Below are 12,245 nucleotides of genomic sequence, written 5' to 3' on the forward strand. Positions count from 1 at the left end.
GCGGTGCCAGGTGTGCCTGGACATGGACTGCCTCCATCGCAGGAGTTAAGGCCCCATCAGAGTCTTTTTTCAAGCCTCTTGTAGCTGGTGATCAGAAGGCCTCTTTTGCCAGTCTTTCTCCAAGGCTCTGCCCATTCAGGCACTTAGAGAGATCCCTTGCCTGGGTCCTTCTTTGTTGCTCGGCACCTCAGGCACATAGAGGGGCCCCCCTGGCTGGAGTCGTATTCTGTAGATCGTCACATTAGTCACTTAAAGGAGCACCCTGGGTGGGGTCCTACTCTGTAGTTTAGTGAGTCAGGCGTTTGATGGGCCAGCCTCTCTATTGTTCAGCTGCAGATGCTGGCGCGTGGGGAGAAAGAAGCTATAGTGATGGCTCCACCCCCTACGCGTGATTCAGCAGTATCACCTTGCTTCCATGGCTGCCTGGCTTTCCTCCACAGACATCTCCCATTATGATCTCCTCCCTCATGTCCCCTTGATCTGTCTCTTCAGTCAACAGCAGCTCTCGCCCTGGGATTGCTCCACAAGCCCTAAACTGCAGCTCCCAGCCGCTGCCCCTTCCAGGGGACCAGCGCTCCTGTCTGCAATATGCGTGGCTGCGGCAAGGACTGTCTGATTCTCATTCCATTTAGGCTGCCACAGATAACTGTTTCACTCTCAGCCTTAAATATTTCTCCTCTGACCCAGACAATTGCCTGAATGTGGGGATTGGACCCCTGCTTCAGTTCCCCCACCTGCTGAGGGCAGGTCCAGTCCTTCTAACACTACTGTTTTTCCCCCTAGCTCCTTCCTCCTCCTGAGTTTTGCATGGTTCTATATATTCTTTTCCACTGGTCAGATACTCCTGACCGCTCTCAGCTGGTGTTCTGCATGCACTTCTGTATCTGAAGGTGTATTCCTGATGGAGCCGTGGAGAGAGATGTACTCCATGTCTACCTACTTCTCCGCCATCCTCTGTATTCTGCCTCTATACCTGCTTTTATTTTTATTTTATTGCCTTTACTTCAGTTTTATTTTGCTTATCTTTTGCCTCTCTCCCTCACTATTTATTAGCATAGCATTACAGGGCTTATTTCTATTTTATTTCTTTGTTGAATCTCAAATCTTACTATAGCATCTGACAAAGGTTTTAATACTTGTTTGTTGCATGAATGCATGGATTGTAAAATTCTGGCATAAATGTGAACTGTTTAATATCAGCTGAGTGTTTAAATAAGTTTTGAGAAATCCATTTAATGAACACTTTTCTACTATCTAAATAATTATGAAAATATTTTTGTTTTATTTTAAATAAACTTTACTTTTTAGATGAGTTTAAATTTTAAAAATGTGAAGATGTACAAAGTTCTCATGTAAACCCAACACAATTTTAGCTGTTAACATGATTACATTTGTATGATATATTTGCTACAAATAATGGATGACTATAAATACATTACTTAGCTTTTATTTAATGTCATTTTTGCTTTCAGGATCCCATCCAGAATACCACATTGTTCATTTTTCATCATTAATTATCTCATAATTCAAATTTCATCATCATTTCTCTTTCAGGTACTCTTGGCTGTGAAAGTTTCCCAGATGTTCCTTGTTTCTGATAACCTTGACAACTTTGAGGAGCATTGACCAGGTACTTTACAGAATGTCCAGCTATTGAGATATTTGTCTGATATTTTTCTTATTGTGAATCCAAGGTTAGAGCTTTTGGGGGAAAGAACACAGAGGTAAAGAGCCATTTTATCACATGATACTAAAGGCACATAATATCAACATGGCTTCTAAGAGTTGCTGATGACGTTGAGCATTTGGGTGACTTAGTGTTTGTAAAACTGTGTTGTAAAGGAACTCTTCTTTACCTCTTTTCATTCTGTACTTCTTGGAAGACATTTACTATGCTCAGCCCACAGGTGAGGAGTAGGGAATTATGTTCTGCCTTCCTGAAGACAGAATATCTACATAAATTATTTAGAATCAACCTACATTGTGGATTTACTCTCATTTTTATTCAAGTTATTTATTTATATAAGTATGGACTTATGTGTTCTTAATCTATGTTTTGGGTTATAATTATATAGTTAAATTATAATGACTTTATTTTTGCATTCAAATTACAGATACCTTTGACCTTTTGGAAGTTTCTCAGTTGTCTCTTGAGTCTTTGGCATAAAACGATCATTGTGGGTGTTGTTTTGGGTGCCATTTTACTTTCTGATATTATGAGTTCTCTAAGTTCATGTTGCATATTTCGTAGAATCAGACATTTCTCTGAGGAACATAGTGTTTTTTTGTTTTTTTTTTTTAATTGGAGAATGATGTTAGAAAGCAAGATATAGGTGCTAGGTGTACTTCTTGCCTATTGTCATTGCTTTTGGTTGTCAGCTGGCAAAGCAAGTAAATAAATGCTTCCATACTAACCCATGTGTATATGCATATCATATGTGTGTACGCTCAGTCGTGTCTGACTCTTTATGACTCCGTGGCCAGGCTCCTCTGTCCCTGCAATTTTCCAGGGAAGAATACTGGAGTGGGCTGCCATTTCCCACTCTAAGGGATCTTCCCAACCCAGGGATCAAACCCACATCTTTTATGTCTTCTGCATGGGCAGGTAGATTCTTTATCATTGGCACCAGCTGGGAAGCCCTATATACACATGTACCTATCAATATTCTATATTTAAGTCTGTATTTATGCTAAGCTAAACTTGATCTCATAGTGACTTTTCAAACTTTTAATGAATCCGTTACCAAGTGAATCATTTTAGTCCTCTTCTCCTTGCTTATCTATAATTTCCCACTCTAACAGTGAGAAACCTGACTTCAAATGTTTGACACCCATCTACCTAACTGTTCATTTCTAGTATATATTTATAGTAGTGTCAGAATTGCTAACCTATACCCTCTGGTTTTTAACTTCATCAATTAGAATACATTGCTTATATACAATTTATTTTGTCTTTAATTTTATGGATTCATTTCTAAACTTAGGTCAGCACCTTTTTTCCCTACTCATTTCAGTGAGATTGCTTCATACATTTGTGGTATATTATGGATTCTTGCTTACCTCATATTATGTTAGGAAGTGTTCCCTATGCATTTATTTTCTAGTAGAGGCTGTGAAGACTTTCTATTTTTTCTTAAATGTTCTTTAAATCATCTGTAAAATAATCTAGACATAATAATTAGTTACTATATCAACTTCTTCAATAGATATAGGCCTATTAAGATAATATGTTTTTCCTTGCATGACTTTTGGTAGCATGAGTCCTTCAAAGAATTGGTCTATTTGTCTAAGATATCAAGTTTGTGGACATTGTGTTGTGCAGAGTGTTCCTCATTGTCCTAAACAATTTTAACAAATAGAAATATACTAATGATGTATACTTTGAGGGAGAACCTCTCTAATATGTCTCATTTTTGCTTGCAATCGATTCAGTTGAAGTGATGGAGAAAAGCATTCCTGTTGGGTTATGAAAAACAAAACTAAGTTTCATTTTGGATTCTGAAAAACATTTTAGTCACAAGTAATTCCAAGAAAGATAATCAGATCCTATATAAATGTTCTTTCTTCTAATTGTGCAAAAAAAAATAATGGGACTTATACATTAAAGCAAAAGTCTTTTAAAGGCCTTCCTATAATTCAAATAAGGGAATAGTCACAAAAAATTAAAGTTCAAAATAAAATTTAAATCCCTTATTGAGTATACTGACTATCAATACAGAAATCCTGCTAAATTGCCTTTCTTCGGGAACTAAGCTTATACCGCCAAGTTAGAGCAACGTGCTACCATGGTAACGCAAGAATTTATACTTTGCACTGAATTTCTAAATTGATATAATACAATGCATTAGACATTTTTATTTTCATAAAGTGGTCAATAGGATCTTTACATTTCACATTTGCATGTAGCATAAAATACACATTCATATACATGGCAAAAGATACTGCTTTTTGGTTAAGTACAGACATCATAAACCATGAGAACAACTCAATTCAGTACTCAAATTTCCTTGGCTAAATTTAAAACCATCTTCACCTGTATGTATGACATTTGTGTTTTTAAACATACAGCTGTCTATAGAAATAAAAGTAAATGATTATAATTTTGTTATACACTTACTCTGAGCCAATAATTATATTTTTGAGATGTTATCATATTTTGTTTCATCAGAAAAGTTTCTGTTAGGTATTATCATCTCTTTTCTAGGCTTAAATGGGTATGGCACTTGCCAAATTCATGCAGTTAATAAATGTATGGGCTCTGCTTTAAATCCAAGTATTCTTGATCCAAACTGTAAAGCATTTACAGTACCATTTATTATAATAGATTTTCCAAATACATAAAATAGGAATTTGAAAGTTATACTTTTTGATAATGTTATATTATATCCCTTTGAAAGATGTTACAAGTAAGCATATAGTGAATATGAAATTCACCATTAAAGTGTAGAAGATAATTTGTTATAAAGTATTAATCTTATTTATAAATAGATTCATATAGAAGATTCGTTTATAGAATTTTATGCCTATATCTATCAAAACCTATGCCACATCCTTAGCTTTATCACTTAACAGCTAGGTGACATGAGGCAATTTATTCAGATTTTTTCCCGGTTTTATTAAAAACAAAATAAATATAATAAAAGTACATATATTATGAGATTATTGCAAGATGTATTAAGGCTGTCCAAAGAAACAGAACGAATTGAGTGGATGGATGGATGGATAGATAAACAGACAGATAAAAGAGGAGCTGTATGATTAGAGTTGGCTCTAAGGATAATGCAGACCAAAAAATCTCATCCTTTGATACCTGAAAACTGAGAAACAGGAAAATCAGTGATGTAATTCAGTATGAGTTTTAAGGCTCAGAACCAGGACCGATGTCAAAGGGCGGGAGATGTGTGTCCCAACTCAAGGAAAAAAAGCAAATGCACTCTTCCGATGTATTTCTGTTCTATTCAGGCACTCACTGGATTGGATGTTGCACAATCACATTGGTGAGGATGATCTTTACTCAGTGCACACATTCAAAGATCCTCATAGATGCATTCATGCAATAGATCATACAATGCATGATAGATTCATGCAATACATGATTCATAGATTAATCATGCAAAATAATGATTTTATAACTATCTTGGAATCACTTAACCCAGTCAAATTGACACATTAAATTAACCAACACAGGTGAATTAAGTGAATTAATGCATATGAATTACTTTTGAAATTGCTTGCCACAAAATAATAATATATATAACCATTATCTATAACACATGCTATCAAATTTCTTGAGTTGGGATAACAAAAAGTTAATCCATGAGTTTTGTGGATTTGCTTTATGAGATGTTTGATGTATTACTTCACTAATGTGATTTGACATACAGATTCCCTTGTATTACTTACAAAGACTTACTGGGAAATACAGGAGATAATTAATATAATGAATGATATCATCATGTAGCAACAATTTAGTTGGAATCACAATAGAAGACGCAGCCTGGGAATAAGAAGTATGAATTTTGCACATCTAAATTTGTCTTTATGTAATAGAAGAAATATACCATACAATGGAATGAATTACCATTGTACTCTTTTCGATAAAAAAATTGTTTTTCAGGAGTAGCATTGTATTTATTATTTTATATTAGCTAATCATACTATTATGTATCATATTTGCAGGATCTGGCTTAAAGGGAACAGATCAGACTTTTCATATATTTAATTCTGAACTCGCTAACAGCATGATCACCCCACCTTCTGTGAGAGAATGAGAAGAGTTAAATAAAACATTGGTAGAGTTTTAGAAGAGGATTTTGATGCATAGATGAATATAATTATAAAAAAGTAGTAAGCAATTGATAATTAATTACAATTAATAATTATAAGCTGTTTGGACCAAAATCTTATTACAAGAAAAGGAAATCATCAGACAGGGAAAGTAAATCAGTCACTTAATATTTCCCAGTTTTTCAACTGAGACACAGAATTATTATCCCAATAGTCAGTTCAGTTCAGTTCAGTCGCTCAGTAGTGTCCGACTCTTCGATCCCATGAATCGCAGCACGCCAGGCCTCCCTGTCCATCACAAACTCCTGGAGCTTACTCAAACTCATGTCCATCCAGTCAGTGATGCCATCCAGCCATCTCATCCTCTGTCGTCCCCTTCTGCTCCTGCCCCCAGTCCCTCCCAGCATCAGGGTCTTTTCCAGTAGGTCAACTCTTAGCTTCAGGTGGCCAAAGTACTGGAGTTTCAGCTTCAGCATCAGTCCTTCCAAAGAACACCCAGGACTGATCTCCTTTAGGATGGACTGGTTGGATCTCCTTGCAGTCCAAGGGACTCTCAAGAGTCTTCTCCAACACCACAGTTCAAAAGCATCAATTCTTCGGCGCTCAGCTTTCTTCACAGTCCAACTCTCACATCCATACATGACCACTGGAAAAATCTAATTTTAAGGTCTTGGCAATCTTGGTGAATGAGGGCTTTTACTTCTACCAACTAAATTATTTTAAAAACTTTACCATACAACCCTTTTGTCCTACTGAAGAAGAGAAACAACAGATTTCTCCTACTGATCTTCTTGATCAAGTCTTTATTCTCTATGTTATAGATAATGGCAGATGAGTTTAAGAGGATAAACTAAATATAAACAGAGTGGCATCTTCTTCCTTTCCAGCAACTAATTTAATTCCTTCTTATATTTTAGGGCATTTTATCCTAAATATTTATTATTCTTTGTCTCTAGAGTCGCAACACTTACTCATCCTTTAATATTTCAATATTTATGTACTCTAAACATAGCTCTGCTGCCCAGTATTTATATACTCTAAACATAACACACTTCCATGGGTTGTCTCCAACTAGTTTGCTTTTTCATTTGCCTACCATTATTTTATATTAACATTTGCAAAGCATCATTATGTTTGGCTGTTGTTGCTGTTTATTGAAGATGGTCGACTTAAATGTTAGGTTCAGGTGTACAACATAGTTATTCAATATACATTATGCACCATAAAAAGTTATTACTATATTATTGACTATATTCCCTTGTGCTATACATTGCATTCCTGGGACTTGGTTTATAATTGTTAGTTTCTCCCTCTTAACACAACCCACTCCAGTACTCTTGCCTGGAAGCTCCCATGGAAGGAGGAGCCTGGTAGGCTGCAGTCCATGGGGTCGCTAGGAGTTGGACATGACTGAGCAACTTCACTTTCACTTTTCACTTTCATGCATTGGAGAAGGAAATGGCAACCCACTCCAATATTCTTGCCTGGGGAATCCCAGGGATGGGGGCCTGGTGGGCTGCCGTCTATGAGGTCACACAGAGTCGGACATGACTGAAGTGACTTAGCAGCAGCAGCCCTCTTAACACCCTTCACCTGTTTTGCCCATCCTTCCACCCTCCTCTGCTCTCTCAAACATAAGTCTGTTCTCTGTATCCATTCATCTATTGATGGACACTTAGGTTGCTTCTATATTTTGCCTATTATAAATAATGTTGCAATGAACATTGGGGTGCATGAATCTTTTTGAAATAGCATTTGTCTTTTCTTCAGGTAAATATCCAGAACTGAAAATCCTGGATCATATAGCTTTTAATTTTTCAAGGATCCTCCATAACTGCTTACCATAGTGGCTGCACCAATTTTTGTTCTCACCAATAGTGTACAAGGGTTTCCTTTTCTCCATATTCTCAGCAAAACTTACAGTTTATTGTCTTTTTGATAAGTATGAGGTGTTATCTAATTGTGGTTTTGTTTGTATTCCCTGGTGATGAGCGATGTTAAGCATGTTTTCATATGCCTGTTGACTTTCTGTATGTATTCCTTGAAAAGTGACTATTCAGATCCTCTGCCTATTTTTAAATTGGATTTTAATTGATATTGCATTATATGTGCTTTAATATACTTTAATATAAAAAACCTTTTATTGGACATATACTTTGCAAATTTCTTTAGTTGTCAGTATGTTCCCTTTTGTTTGTTGATGGGTATTTTTGCTGTGCAAAAAATTTAGCTTGATGTGGTTTCATTTGTTAATTTTTGTTATTGTTGCTCTTGCCTGAGGAGACATAGCCAAAACATATTGATAAGACCAATGTCAAGAGTGTACTGTCTATGCTTTCTTCTAGGAATTTTATGGTTTCAGGTCTTATTTTTATATCTTTAATCAATGCTGAGTTTATTTTTGTACGTGATGTGTGAAAATGGTCTAATTTCATTCTTCCTCTTGTAGCTGTCCAGTTTTCTCACCACTTGTTCACATGTAAATGTGTGTGTGTGAGAGAAAGCTTGTTATTTCTATTTAATCCAGAGAATTTTGAAATTCACCATCAATTATTAACTCAACAAATTATGTATAATTTGCTATATACTAAGTATGTCTACAAACAAATATAGTGGAGGCGATAGAATTCCAGTTGATCTATCAAATCCTAAAAGATGATGCTGTGAATGTGCTGCACTCAATATGCCAGCAAATTTGGAATATTCAGCAGTGGCCTCAGGACTGGAAAAGGTCAGTATTCATTCCAATCCCAAAGAAAGGCAATGCCAATAAAAGCTCAAATTACCACACTATTGCTCTCATCTCACACATTAGTAAAATAATGCTCAAAATTCTCCAAGCCAGGCTTCAGCAATATGTGAACCGTGAGCTCCCAGAAGTTCAAGCTGGTTTTAGAAAAGGCAGAGGAAGCAGAGATCAAATTGCCAACATCTGCTGGATCATCGAAAAAGCAAGAGAGTTCCAGAAAAAACATCTATTTCTGCTTTATTGATTATGCCAAAGCCTTTGACTGTGTGGATCACAACAAACCATGGAAAATTCTGAGAGATGGGAATACCAGACCATCTGACCTGCCTCTTGAGAAACCTGTATGCAGGTCAGGAAGCAACAGTTACAACTGGACATGGAACAACAGACTGGTTCCAAATAGGAAAAGGAGTGCGTCAAGGCTGTATATTGTCACCCTGCTTATTTAACTTATATGCAGAGCACATCATGAGAAACGCTTGGCTGGAAGAAGCACAAGCTGGAATTAAGATTGCCTGGAGAAATATCAATAACCTCAGATATGCAGGTGACACCACCCTTATGGCAGAAAGTGAAGAGAAACTAAAAAGCCTCTTGATAAAAGTGAAAGAGGAGAGTGAAAAAGTTGGCTTAAAGCTCAACATTCAGAAAACTAAGATCATGGCATCTGGTCCAATCACTTCATGGCAAATAGATGGGGAAACAGTGGAAACAGTGTCAGACTTTATTTTGGGGGGCTCCAAAATCACTGCAGATGGTGACTGCAGCCATGAAATTAAAAGATGCTTACTCCTTGGAAGGAAAGTTATGACCAACCTAGATAGCATATTAAAAAGCAGAGATACTGCTTTGCCAATGAAGGTCCATCTGGTCAAGGCTATGGTTTTTCAGTAATCACGTGTGAATGTGAGAGTTGGACTATAAAGAAAGTTGAGTGCCAAAAAATTGATGCTTTTGAACTGTGGTGTTGGAGAAGACTCTTGAGAGTCCCTTGGACTGCAAGGAGATCCAACCAGTCCATCCTGAAGGAGATCAGTCCTGGGTGTTCATTGGAAGGACTGATGCTAAAGCTGAAACTCCAATACTTTGGCCAACTGATGCGAAGAGCTGACTCATTTGAAAAGACCCTGATGCTGGTAAAGATTGAGGACAGGAGGAGAAGGGGACTACAGAGGATGAGATGGTTGGATGGCATCACCGACTCAATGGACATGAGTTTGGGTAGGCTCCAGGAGTTGGTGATGGACAGGGAGGCCTGGTGTGCTGCGATTCATGGGGTTGCAAAGGGTTGGACACGACTGAGCAACTACTGAACTAACTAACTAACTATGTCTACACTAAGAGTACTATGTTAGATAATGGAATGGAGATTTTCAAGAAAATGAGAAAATTAAAAGCCACAAAGATTTTGGAGTAAGGTAGACCTGGCTTTTCAATATCAAGTTTGAAAATAGATGTCATTTGAGTGCTTTTTACCACCTTTCCTTTTACCACTGTGATCCAGAGCCCTGTCATCTCAAACCTGGATTCTTACAACAGCCTCTCATCACTCTTCCTGCTTTAGTGCCTGTCCTCTAAGTTCATTTTCAACACTGCACAAAGAATGAGCCTTCAAAACACAGTCAGATCTTTCTTTCTTCTCAGAAGAGAGTACTCCGGTGTGGAATTCCTCTCATGATAAATGCTAAAATTCTTAGAATGGTTTATGAGATTCTACAAATTGTGCTTTCTCTACCTCATCCCTAACTCTTTGATCTCATCCTTTATTACTTTTTCCTGAGTCTCCCTCAGGCTCCCTCATCTACTTCAGATCGTAACTCAAAAGACACTATTTCACAGAGCATCTCCTGGCTCCACTATCTACATTGCAATTATTCTCAAATACTGTCTGTATTGTATACTGATGGAAATCTGTAACAATCTCATCTCTTTTAATGCACTTCTGAAACATACCAGAGTTCTCAATTCAAGTGGTTTTTCTTTTATGAATCCTATTATCCTTCTAGAAATCCTGTTTCCATGGGGATTTTAGAGTCCACTGCACTCATCTGTCTTAATTGTACACACTTGAGGAATAGAAAAAAAAGTAGAGTTGGATTCTTTCCTTTTCCCCTTGCAAAGCAGCGTGTGTGACCAAATTTGTGTACATAGTGTTTTTAAGACATTAGCCTCAGTGAAGCCAGGAAGAAAGATACATTGATTTCAACTACTCCAATTTAACCATTAAAGAGATGGTCATCTTGATCAGGCAGCTTCTGACTAGTGGTATAATAGAGTTGTAAGTGATACACTAAGTGGAATTATTCTAGATGTGTGTTAGGGAGGAGGGGGAGGAAAGGGAGATGAAGGCATCTTGAAATAATTCTCAGGGCAAAACATTCTATGATTTACTTACTGATTATAAAGTTTGGTGTGATAAAGATAAATAGAATGATTCCTCCTGCTTAAAAGAATCCCAGATTTGAATAGCAAAGGGGAAGGAAAGAATATAGCAAAGTTATGACAGTAAATGATTCCCTTGTCATGTTTCTTATCCTACAGGTTTATATCTTTTATGAGTAGAAAATGAATATATCTTACATTCTAGTTAAGAATATTGGCAAGAAAATACCACAATGATATTGGCTTAAACATAAAATAAACTGTAAACTCCTTTCTCTTCTCTTTTCTTCCCTCTTTTCCTTCTTCTCTCTGTTTTTTAGCCTTACATTTTTTTCTGGCTTTTGGCAATTGGAATAAACTGAAGAAGCGCTAATTTAGTTCAGACTGAAAATTTGAGCTCTTGAGACAGTTTGAGGTACAGGTTGGAGGAAAGTGGCAAATAATAAAGAGATACTCTTCTATAGATAAGGGGTGTAAAGATAAATTAGAGAACAGGAGTGATTTGAGGAACTTTCAGAAAAAGTGAAACTTTGCAGACAAAAGAAAGGTTTTTTTTGGCAAGGTTTGCTGTTACTTATTCTCTGTCTATGCCTCAAAATCCACAGGGGACCTTCAGTACAATGCTATGTTTATTTTTATAATATTTATCATTTTTCAGGTTTTACACCTAGTAAAATTTGTCTAAATGTATAGTTCAAAAATTTTTGATAAATGCATACCCCCATATAATGACAACCAAAATCAAGATATAGAATAGTTTCACTGACCACTCACAAAATTTTCAAGTCATTTTAGAGTAAATCCCTATATCCCAATAGTCTCCTGTAACCCTGTCCCAACACACAAACCCACCAATCAAAGCAAAATATCATGTACTTTATTTCACTGTAGGTTGTTTGCCTTTTGTAAAATTTCACTTTGATAAAATTATGCTGTATTCTCTTTGCCTGGCTTCTTTTTTCAGCTATGGAGATTCATCCCCGTTATGATGTGTTATCAGGAGCACATCAGCTTTTAGAGGTAAGGGGTATCTCTATTGTATGGTTATACCACAATTTGTTTATCCCTTCCTCTACTGGACATTGTGGGTCTCCCCCACACCGTTTCTGGTCATGAAATTTTCTAAATTTAAGCAATGTTTTTATAAAATAATTTTACTATTAACAACCTATATGCAAAATCATTATACTGTCAAATTAATAAATAGGGATGTACCAATTAGAATAAATATAGGTATTATAAAAATTCAACTTTAATTGAAATGTTGTATGTGTCAATAGTATGTGCTTGAAATACACAAGAAACAAGAGTTTTGAGTTTTACATAA

Source organism: Dama dama, chromosome 13 (genome assembly GCF_033118175.1).
Source record: "Dama dama isolate Ldn47 chromosome 13, ASM3311817v1, whole genome shotgun sequence".
Taxonomy (NCBI): Eukaryota; Metazoa; Chordata; class Mammalia; order Artiodactyla; family Cervidae; genus Dama; species Dama dama.